General features: G+C 41.7%; 1 protein-coding gene and 1 long non-coding RNA gene across 2 annotated transcripts in view; one reads left to right on the plus strand and one right to left on the minus strand.

The window, feature by feature from the left end:
• Positions 1–11,001, minus strand: part of LOC138150533 (uncharacterized) — a 122,972-nt gene that overhangs the window by 37,279 nt on the left and 74,692 nt on the right. The gene's annotated exons all lie outside the window — the stretch shown is intronic.
• The window catches only part of ANGPT4 (angiopoietin 4), a 73,308-nt gene that overhangs the window by 1,540 nt on the left and 60,767 nt on the right, over positions 1–11,001 (plus strand). The gene's annotated exons all lie outside the window — the stretch shown is intronic.

An 11,001-nucleotide genomic window follows, 5' to 3' on the forward strand; every position in this document is an offset into this window, starting at 1 on the left:
GGGGTCCAGGGCCACGTGTCCAGGAATTCTTGCTCAGGTATGGGGTGGACTAGACAGTATCCGAGGTTCCTTTCAACTTTGAGATTCTGTGATCCTGGGATTCAGAGTTTCTGGGATTCCTAAATTAGCTAATGATTCACATTGTACCAATTTCCCTTGGGGGCAAGGAGAACTTTGTAAAGATAAAAGCTGTAAAGATGTGAGCTATTGTTGCCATTACTGCTATTAACATAAAACATTAGCATTGTCAGAGACCTTGTAGAGCATCTTGTCCAAACCCTCATTTTACAGATGAGGCTACTCAGGTCCAGAGGAGAAGTGACTTGTCTAAGGTCACGTAAGGAGTTAGTGACAGAGTTGAAGCTAGAAACCAGGTCTCCTGTCTCCCAGTTTGGGACCCTTTCTACTGCATCCTGATCATATAGGATCATTTATAGGTTTCTTTTCTTTAATATAGTCCCCAAGGTTTATTTACAAAGCACTTTCTTCACAACAACCCTGTGAGATACAGTAGTTCTAGGACTATTAACCCCATTTTACAGATTTATAGCAATGGGATTTTTATCATTCAATTTAATTCAATAAACATTTATCAGGCACCTGCTATGTAATGAGTCCTGTTTTGAGGGAATAAAGAGATAGATCAGATACAGGCCTTGCTGTAGCCAAAAGAATGCCTGGTTTTGGAGCCAGGGAAACCTGGGTTCCAATCCTACTTCTGGCCCTTTGACCTCTCTGAGCCTTAAGGTCTTCACCAGTATAAAGGGGGAGGGGTGGTTAGACTAGGTGGCCTCTAATGTCTCTTCCGACCTATGATTCCTATAATCCAAATAGGGGAAGACTGAGTACACAAATAAAGAATACAAGGGGGAGGGAGATAAACGCAGAGAAGAGATCCAAGGAATCTGCCCTGTGGAATTTAAGACAGGACTTGGGGCTGGGGTAAGGCAGGAGAATCAAGGAAGACTTTACAGAGGAAATCACACGAGTTGGGTCTCAAAAAAAAAAAAAAAAACCAAAATGGAGGGAAACATAAGGTTGTAATCACTGGTCTATAAAGTGAGGCCCAGGGAAGGGCAGCGGCATGGCAGGCACCAGGACCCTAGATCTTCTGATGTCAGTCCAGGATTATTCTTCCCACCATATTCATTGCAGAGACAGCTCAGCATCTCACCTCTGCTACTTACAGTTATGTGACCATTGATAAGTCACCTGTCCTCTCTGCACTGCAATCTCCTCAAAGCACAATGAGGTTAATTAACACTTTCAGCACCTGCTTCACAGAATTGTTGTGAGGCTCAGAGAAGATCACTTATGGGAAATGCTTTGAAGACTTCATAGCTACTACCTAAACACTGATATTCACCTATTCAAAGACCAGTTATTAAGATCTGAACATGTATAGGATGCTGTGCTTAGCAGCAGAGAAGTTAAACAAAGATCAGCAGAGAAGTGGTCCATACCCTCACGGGGCTGCCTATGTAACCAGGGGCATGGGACACAAACACAAATATACAAGATTGTACACTGACTGTGACATAGAATGCAATAAGAGAAATCCAAAGAGGCCTTTAGGATGGAAAGATCATTTCTGAAGGATAAAGGAGGGAATGAGATGAGAAAATTTCAAAAAGTAGAGATGGAAGTGGAGAAGGAAGAGGCAGAAAGGCATTCTAGGCATAAGGAACTGATTGAGCAAAGGAGACGGTGTGGGAAAGTGAGGACATATAAAATGACTTTGAGTGGTTCATGGTGGGAAGTAATAGGAGTAAATATAATAAAATTATATATAAAAAATAATAAAATTAATATAATAAAATAAATATTATATATGAATATACATATAATAAAATAAATAAAAATAATAAGAGTAAAAAGCAGGAGAAGGATCTCAGAATCTCAACCATATCTCAGCATTGGAAGGTACCTCAGAAGCTACCAAACTCTACAACATCCTCAAAGTGGCCTTTTCTTAAAGACTTCTGATGACGGGGAGCTCACTACCTTTTTTCAACAGCCTGTTCACATGATAGCCCTTCACATCCTTGAAGACTCCTCCCATGCACCCACCACTATCACCAAATGTCCTTTTTGGCAAGTTAAACATTCCCTGCTACTTTAGCCATTCCTCATATGATAGCATCCCAAGATACTTCATCATTCTGGTTGTCTTCCTGTGGATACTTATCAGTCTCATTCTTAAAATGTAGCCCTCAAAACTGAACAGAAATGGGCCTATCACCTCCCTTATTCTTGACAGTATTCATTTCTTTTTCTTTCTTTTTTTTTTGGAGGGGGGAAGGCAGGGCAATTGGGGTTAAGTGACTTGCCCAAAGTCATACAGCTAGTAAGTGTTAAGTGTCTGAGGCCGCACTTGAACTCAAGTCCTCCTGACTCCAGGGCTGGTGCTCTCTTCACTATGCCACCTAGCCGCCCCAACAGTATTCATTTCTGAAGGCATCACAAGATCTCATTAGTATTTTTGTTTGCTTTATTGCCCTATTGACTCATCCTGAGCTTGAAGGCCACGAAGATTCGCCCTTCACCAGATCTTTTTCATACAAACTTCTACCTCACCATGCCTTTCCCGTCTTTTGCTTAATGAAATTAACTCTATTACATTCCCCAAAGTGCCTGTTCCAAACCTTCTCTTCTCTCCTCAAAACTCTGATACCACCTTTTCTCCCCCTTCTCAGTGGAGTACCCTACAATTTATTTTCTGGTCAACCATGCCTTGTTATTCCCAGTCTCATCTTCACTCCACAGAGAACTCTCTTTACAACTTGAAAAAATAACAGAGAGAAGTTTATTCATTGACCTTTTAATCATTCATATTAAGTGAGGCATAACATAGAGAGATGTAAGTTAGCCGAAAATATTTGCCCTTTATATAGAGGAGATCCAGGATGAAGCCATAATCAAAGAAGGATTCCCTGTGGATTATGGGATCCTCCAGATGTTTCTGTTTATGGATGACATATTGATTTCAACAGAAACATTGTGGGAACATTGCAGAGCCTCCTAAATGAGACACATAATCAATCAAAAGAATTTGGCCTAAATATCCACGCAAGAAAAACAAAGTGGATGAAGATGCCCATTGTCAAAGTTATGATAGAAGTTAAGTAAATAACCTGTAGAGCTTATCCATCCATGGGTGCTATATGTACATATATAATATATGTGTACAGATATATATATATATATTCTATATTAAACATATATAGAATGTCCTAAAAAAAGCTTAATGCAATTTTCAGTTATTAAAAACTTAAAACTGAACTAAGATTTTTGGGATACCCAGTATATATGTGTATATATATATCCCAGAAAGATACACTGTAAATGAACAATTAGTTGGACCTAGAATTAAACAAGAGTAGAAACCAGGACAGACTGCCTCTGGGAAATTGCAGAGTTCTTTTAATCACCCCTAAGCTTCTTCCTGAAACAAAGGTCCATATTTAGAATAACATTATTCTTTTAATGTTGTTCTATGGCTACAACTCCAGGAGCACTGCAATCTCCAAACAATTAAAGCAATGGTTGACCCACAGGGCAATGGAGAAGCAAATGAGGAATGTGAGTAGGCCGCGGCTTGTTACAAATGGGGAATTATGAAACAGAAGCAATATAGAGAACAGCATCAGGGAAATGGAGATGGGCTCCAGAGGGCACCCCTGTTCCCAGCTCAGTTTCCCATAATCTACCTGCTCCATTGGCATATTGGCCACGTCATGAGAAAGCGAGCAAGGTGCCAAATGTGTGGGATGGACTGTGGGGGTGAACTGATGAAAGGAAGTGGATAAAAGTTGCCCAGGATGGACAGATGTAACCAGCCTGTGATCTGTGGGTTCCCTGAAAACAGGGCCACCTTTTGCTTTTCTTTGTATTATTCCTGCTTAGCAAGGTACCTGGAACATAGGTTCAGTTGTTTCAGCTGTGTCTGACTCTTCATGACCCCATCTGGCATTTTCTTGCCATTTCTTTCTCCAATTCATTTTACAGATGAGGAAACTGAAGCAAACTTGCCCAGGGTCACCCAGTTAGTAAATGTCTGAGGCCAGATGTGAACTCAGGAAGATGAGTCTTCCTGACTTCAGGGTTGGTACTCTACCCACTGCTCCACCTAGCTTTCCCCAGAACATAGTAGGCACTTAATAAATTCTTATTGACAGAATGACTGAGGGAAATACCTACATTGATGAAATCACTAGAGATTTTGAGTATATTAGGTTTATCTCATCCCAAGACAAGAATCTATCATTTCTGAATTTTACTCAGTGGTATAGAAATCCAAGGGACAGCTAGGGGGCATGGTGGATAAAATGACAGCCCTGGAGTCAGAAATATTCATCTTCCTGAGTTCAAATATGGTCTCAGACCCTTACTACCTGTGTGACCCTGAGCAAGTCATTTAACCCTGTTGGCCTCAGTTTCCTCATCTGTAAAATGGACTGGAGAAAGAAATGGCAAACCACTCCAGTACCTTTGCCAAGAAAACCCCAAATGGGGTCAACAAAGAGTCAGACACGACTGAAAAGATAGAACAACAGCAACACAGAAATCCAATCCACTCTGACATTTTCTTAACCAGCCATTTATGTTCTAAATCTGCCTTTATCTTCTAAAACCTTTGCCTTCAATCAGCTGAAGTGATGAAAAACGCTTGCTATGTACCTTAGGTCTTCGGTTACTCGCTAACAACTGCATAATCCGTAGTTATACTTTCTGGATTCCTTCTAACACTGTCATTTGTCCTCCTGTGAATAGCAAAGAGTCAGGTGATACCATGAGTCATTAATTGTTAATGTCAGGTAGTAAGACACCAGATTGTTAAGGCTCCGAACTGCTGGCGTTTAAACTGGAATTTTACTCAGAAGGCAAGAGGGAGTCACTGATGAATTTTTTTTTTTTAAGCAAGAGATACCCAGTTAGATGCATGTATGCATACAAACGATGATTCTAGCAGTAGTGTGAAGTCTGGATTGGAAGGTGTGTGGAGTGGAGGTAGGAAGGAACCTCTTCAGATGTTATTTCAATAGTCCTGGTGGACAGTAAAAAGACCTACATGGGGGTGACAGTAATGGGAATAGAATATAAGGAGCAGATGAGAAAAGCTGTGGAATTAGAATCAGTAGGAATGAGGGACCATTTTGGATATGAGAGGTGAGACAGCCAGAAGAATCAAAGAAAATCTGGAAGTGACAAACATGGGAGTATATGTGATTGATGGTGTCACTGACAGGAACACAGAAGTCAGTTGGAGGAAGTGTCTTATACACCATAAGAATTTAATAAATTTATTTGAATTAAATTGAATTTGTGGAATGATGTTATGTTTTAGACATTTTCCTAAAGGAAATACCTATAATGAATATATATATATAATATATATAAATATATATAATAACATAATAAAGTGTGGTATAGTAGAAAAAGAACTGAGCTTGGAGTCATAGGACCTGAGTTCGGATCCTAACTCTACTGCTTATGTAACACTTATGTAACCTTGGGCAAGTCATTAACCTCTCTGGGCCTCAGTTTCCTCATATGTCAAATGAGGGAGTTTGACTAGGTGGATTGTAAAGCCTCTTTCAGCTGCAAGTTTATGATATTTTGACCTCAAGACTATTGGAAAGCCTAGCTGAATCCCCTGACATGTTTTTCTTAGTTGGAAGGGGAGAGGAGTGAAAGCAGCTTCAGCCCTTGTGTGTGGTGAGAAATTGTACCTTCATGTTTCAATAGATGTTTTCTTATTGATATGGGGGCTGCCTTTGACACTTTTGATTCCCTCTTCTTCTCCTCAATACTTTCTCATCTCTCAGTATTTTTAAAAAATGTATTTTATTCTGTACTTAAGAAATAAAACAAGTATTTCCATAACATAGTAGAATATTAAAAAAAAAGATGATCACACATGAAATTGCAAATCTGTTGTGTATTGAAATATATAATAAAGTTATCGTGTAACTTTTTCCCATTTTTTCCCTCCCCCCACCCCCACCCTAGAGGTGGCTACCATTACACATAAATACATGTAAAATCATTCTCTACATACTTCTATTCATCACTTCTTTCTTTGAATGCAGACAGCATCTTTCTTCATAGGTTCTCTGTAGCTGAAGTGAGTTTTGAGGGTTTTGTAGCACTGTTTGCCCTTAATTCTCCTGCACCTGCCTAACCATTCCTTCTCAGCATCCTCTGAATTTTCTTCACCAATGGGTGTCCCTCAGGGCTCTATCCTGGGCCATGGTCTTTTTTCCCCCTATACTATCTCCCTCGGTGATCTCATTGTCTCTCCTGGGTTCAACTATCATCTCTGTGCAGATGATTCCTAGATCTATATGCACAGCCCTCTTATCGGACATTTCAAAATAGATTCTCTATTGTTTAATGCCATGTACCAAATCACCACATAATCTTGTCTATTTTCCACATAGTTGCAAAAATGATTTACCTAAAGCACAGGTTTAACTGTTGTCTCTCCCTGACCTCTCCAACACCCCTCCCTCACATACATATACATACACTCATGCTCTCTCTCTCTCTCTCTCTCTCTCTCTCTCTCTCAACTCCCTATTACATCCAGGATCAAATATAAATCCCTCTGTTTGACATTCAGAGCTCTTCACCATTTGGCTCCTCCTCCTTTGCATTCATCTTGCATATTATTCCCCTCCATGCCCTCTACAATGCAGCCATACTAGCCTATCTGCTAGTATTTCTCACACATCCAACACTCCATCTTTCTGTGACTTTGCACTGGCCTAGAAACTTTTACTTCTTCTCTTGGATAGAATCCTTGGTTTCTCTCAAAACTCACTTTAAGCACCATGTTTTACACAAGTCTAGTCCTCCCCAAGCTGCTGGCTCTCTCTCCTCTAAGGTTACCTTGAATCTACTCTGTATGTACCATAGAGTGTTGTTGTCATTAGGCCATGTCCAACTCTTTGTGACCCCATAGCATGCCAGGCCTTTCTGTCTTCTACTATCTCCCAAAGTCTGTCTAAGTTCATGTTTTTAAGCTATTTGTAGTTGTTCTCCACTCTTCCCCAGTTATATGTTGGACACCTTCCAACCTGAAGGGCTCATCTTCCAATATCATCTCTGAGCATTTTAATGCTGTCAATGGGGGTCTTCTTGGCAAAGTTTCTGGAGCGGTTTGCCATTTTCTTCTCCAGTGGATCAATCACCTTTTGTCAGAACTCTCCACTACGACTTGTCTGTCTGGGGTAACCTGAATGACATAGCTCATAGTTTCATTGAGCTATACAAGGGGAGGAAATGCTCAGAAATAGAAGTTAGGATTCTTGTTCAGCCACCGCAAGAGTATGCAGGCTTTCCATCATTTTTTATTTCTTGCTCTCTAGAGTTAACATTTAGATAGCATGTTCAGGTTTACAAATATCTCCTCTTATTCTCATAACAACCTTGGGAGGTAAGCACTATTATTATTCCCATTTTTGTACTTGAGGAAATGGAAATAGAAAGAGATTAAGTGATTTGCCCAGGGTCACACAACTAGGTAGTATCTAAGGCCAGATTGGAACTCAGGTTTTCATGTCTCCAGGTTCAGCACTCTCTCCATTGTGCCAGCCAAATGCCTTGACAAGCCGTCCTCTTTTTCTGGTCATAAATCTCTCTGATAATGTCCTTTCTGCCCCTTCTCCTGTACAACTGTGCCCTGGTAACATTCTGAAGTGGCTCCTGTTACCCACCACAAACACTGCCCTTTGGAGGACCCACAGTTTGAATCCTTTGGAGACCGTGGTACTCTATGACTTGCAGCCTCGCAGCAGCCCCAGAAAAATGTTGATGTTAAAAAGATGGCCCTTTGCTTTAGGGAGAAGTTTGGGGTCATTACAAGCACTGCACAATTTTCCAAAAACAATTGAGCTTGCTCTCCTTCCAGAATCCCAGAATTTGAGAGTTGGAAAGGATTTTAGCAGCCATCTACTCTGACTCACATATAATTCTATTTATTAAATCTTATTTAGTTCCAGGCTCAGTTTGTTCTCCATATGCTTTGCTTGTCCAAAATATGTGCACTGATAGACCAGCTCTCTGGCTTGCCCATCTAGCTTCATATTCTAATGGCAGTATCCAAGATGCTTTGATTTAGTTCCCTTTTCTGCTCCACCAAGGCCCATGTTACTGTTCAAAATCAATGAACCCTCTCTCAGATACAACCATGGTTATCTAACCATGGTTATCTAACCATGAATTCAAAGTGAATTCATTTAATGGAACAATAACTAGGCAAAAACAGGCAACTGAATGGGCTGGTACGAGCTTCATATCCATTACCAGATAACTGCTGTAGTCATAGGTACCAAGGCAGGGGTGCTAATCTCAGCTTCCAGATGCCATGCTGTCTCCCAGAGTGGGAGGAAGATACATCAGTCACTCCCAGAAAGCTACTAGGGACACTCAACACAGCTCTATATGGAACTACTGGTTTCTCTGCCTGGAAGCCAATCAGTGAAACCCCACACAGGCCCTGAGAGCTCTGCTTCTCCGTATGGAGGCTATAAACGTTCTTGGGCTTACAGCTGACACAGATATTGTTTTCTTCCTGACTCTCTCTAACTAACTCCCCTTCTCATCTAGTGCCTTGTCCTTCATGAGACTTTCTACATAGTCTCTTATCATCACATCCATCTAACATTACTAAAAGGGGAGGAAATGCTCAGAAGTAGAAGTTAGGATGCTCTCCTTTTCTAATTTGGACCAGGGAGGACCCTGAGAGTCAGTCAGTCAGTCAACAAATATTTTTAAAGTACTTATTATGTTCCAGGCACTGTGCTAAGCCATGGGGATACAAAGAAAAACAAACAAACAAAAAATCCAATTCCTGCCTTCAAGGACCTTATATTCTAATGGGGGAGACAACATATAAAAGACAAGGTACATACAAGATATAACTGGGGAAGATGGAAGAGATTTTGAAGGGGGGAAGAGGGAAGGCATCAGCAGCTGGGAGGAGTATGTTGGTCTGAGCAGAGTCTTATGAGGCAGTCAAGTAAACTAAAAGGTTCAATATAAGTTTAAGGGGGCAGAGCTTTCCAGGTATTGATTGGAAGACTGCCAATGCTAGTCAAAGGGCTGCCTCGTCCCACCTTGGTGCAGTGTGCTTAGGGAAGAGACAACCCCGAAGCTCAGCCCTGATCAAGTCGGCCCAGACCTGCTGAGTGAGCCCTTAGACCTCTTTAGAGACTACATCTCCAGAACAGAACACATGCATGAGTTCAGAAGGATAGGGCAGGGAAGCCCCAGGAGACTGGCTTTGAAACATCCATTCTGGAGCAGTCTGTCTGCTCTGGGCAATGAAATATCTCGGTACCATATTCCTTGGAATTTTCCCCACAGGCACTACAGGCAGAATGAACCAAATCAGAATCCCTGCTTGCTAAGATCCTATAAATGAGGGTGACTAGGGAGGCTAGGGGCAGTTAGGTAGTGCAGTGGATAGAATGCCAGGCCTGGAGTCAGGAAGACCTGAGTTCAAATCCAACATCAGGCACTTATTAGCTTCGTGATTCTGGGCAAGTCACTTAACTCTGTTTACCTCAGTTTCTTCATCTGTAAAAATGAGCTAGAGAAGGAACTGACAAACCACTCCAGCATCTTTGCAAAGAAAACCTCAGCTGGGGTCATGAAGAGCTGGACATGACTGAAATGACTGAACAACAACATACAGAGAATCCTTTCCCAGGGTGAAAGGTTAGACAAGATTCAAGATGTCAAACTCATGGCCCAAGTTGCTGCTAAAATACCCTAATGTAGAACCAGATTAAAATATAATTGGGAAATGTTAAAATAAATAAAAAATACAGTACGGTGTGGTTTTCTAAGTCAGTGTGAGGCATACAGGGATCTGGTTCTATTCGAGTTTGACCCCATAGGACTAGATGACCTCTCTCCTTCCAATTCTGACATTGGGCCCCAAGTCTCACTAGTACCCTGGTCCCACTTCCTATCAGCTCTGATGACCACTCCCCTACCCAAATCCATCTCCAAATATGGGCTCATTCATTTCAAAGCTAGTAGATAAGGTGGAGGGAAATCCTGGGGCAAATACCTCAATGACACATAGATGGGGCCTCTGGGGAATGCTGAGCCTAAACCCATCTCATTCTATGCCCTCCATACTCGGGGACAGGGGGCCTGTCCTGAGCAGACAGTGGAGACAGGGAGAAGGTGTTGCTACCAAATAGTCTGTACTTGCTGACACTTAGGGTGACCCAGATTGTAGTGACCTTCAGGACCTTTCTAGCTTAATGTCCTCCTATAATCTGTAGCTGCCTGTTAGACTCTACGGCCTACAGCCATCCATGCTGAGTGTAAGACCAAAATGTTGAACCCCTGGGAACAGGAGGCCACCAAGCTACCTGAGGGGGTCAAACAGGCCTATGCTGGAAACAGAGCAAGTCAAGGCTTCCCTACAGATGGTATTAGAAGAATGGTCTGGGGTGGCTAGGTGGTGCAGTGAATAAAGCACTGGCCCCAGCTGGAGTCAGGAGGACCTGAGTTCAAATTTGACTTCAGACACTTGACACACTTACTAGCCGTGTGACTTTGGGCAAGTCACTTAACCCCAACTGCCCTCCAAAAAGTAAAAAAACAAAACAAAACAAAAGAAGAATGGTCCCTGCTTTTCCAGCCCAGGCAAGATAGGAAGACCCCATCTCAAAAGGGAAAAAAAAACATCTAATAGAAAGCTCGCTAGCTCTGCATACAGCTCATTCCTCTTAGGACAACAATTGATGGGAAGTTTTTCCTTGTATTGAGTCCAAATCTGTTTCCCAGGATTTGTCAAAACCAGTTCTGACCTCTAGGGTTAAGCAGGGTAAATACAGACACTTCTCTCACCTGACTTCCCTGTTTCTCTCAGGACACCGCTATTTCTCTAGCCTCTAGGTTTTCAAAACCTTGGATCTTATTTCTCTCTCTCTCTCTCTCTCTCTCTCTCTCTCTCTCTCTCTCTCTCTCTCTCTC

Source organism: Petaurus breviceps, unplaced genomic scaffold (assembly GCF_028583685.1).
Source record: "Petaurus breviceps papuanus isolate PSGF00001 unplaced genomic scaffold, PetGlider_PUasm1.0 90879, whole genome shotgun sequence".
NCBI classification, from domain to species: domain Eukaryota; kingdom Metazoa; phylum Chordata; class Mammalia; order Diprotodontia; family Petauridae; genus Petaurus; species Petaurus breviceps.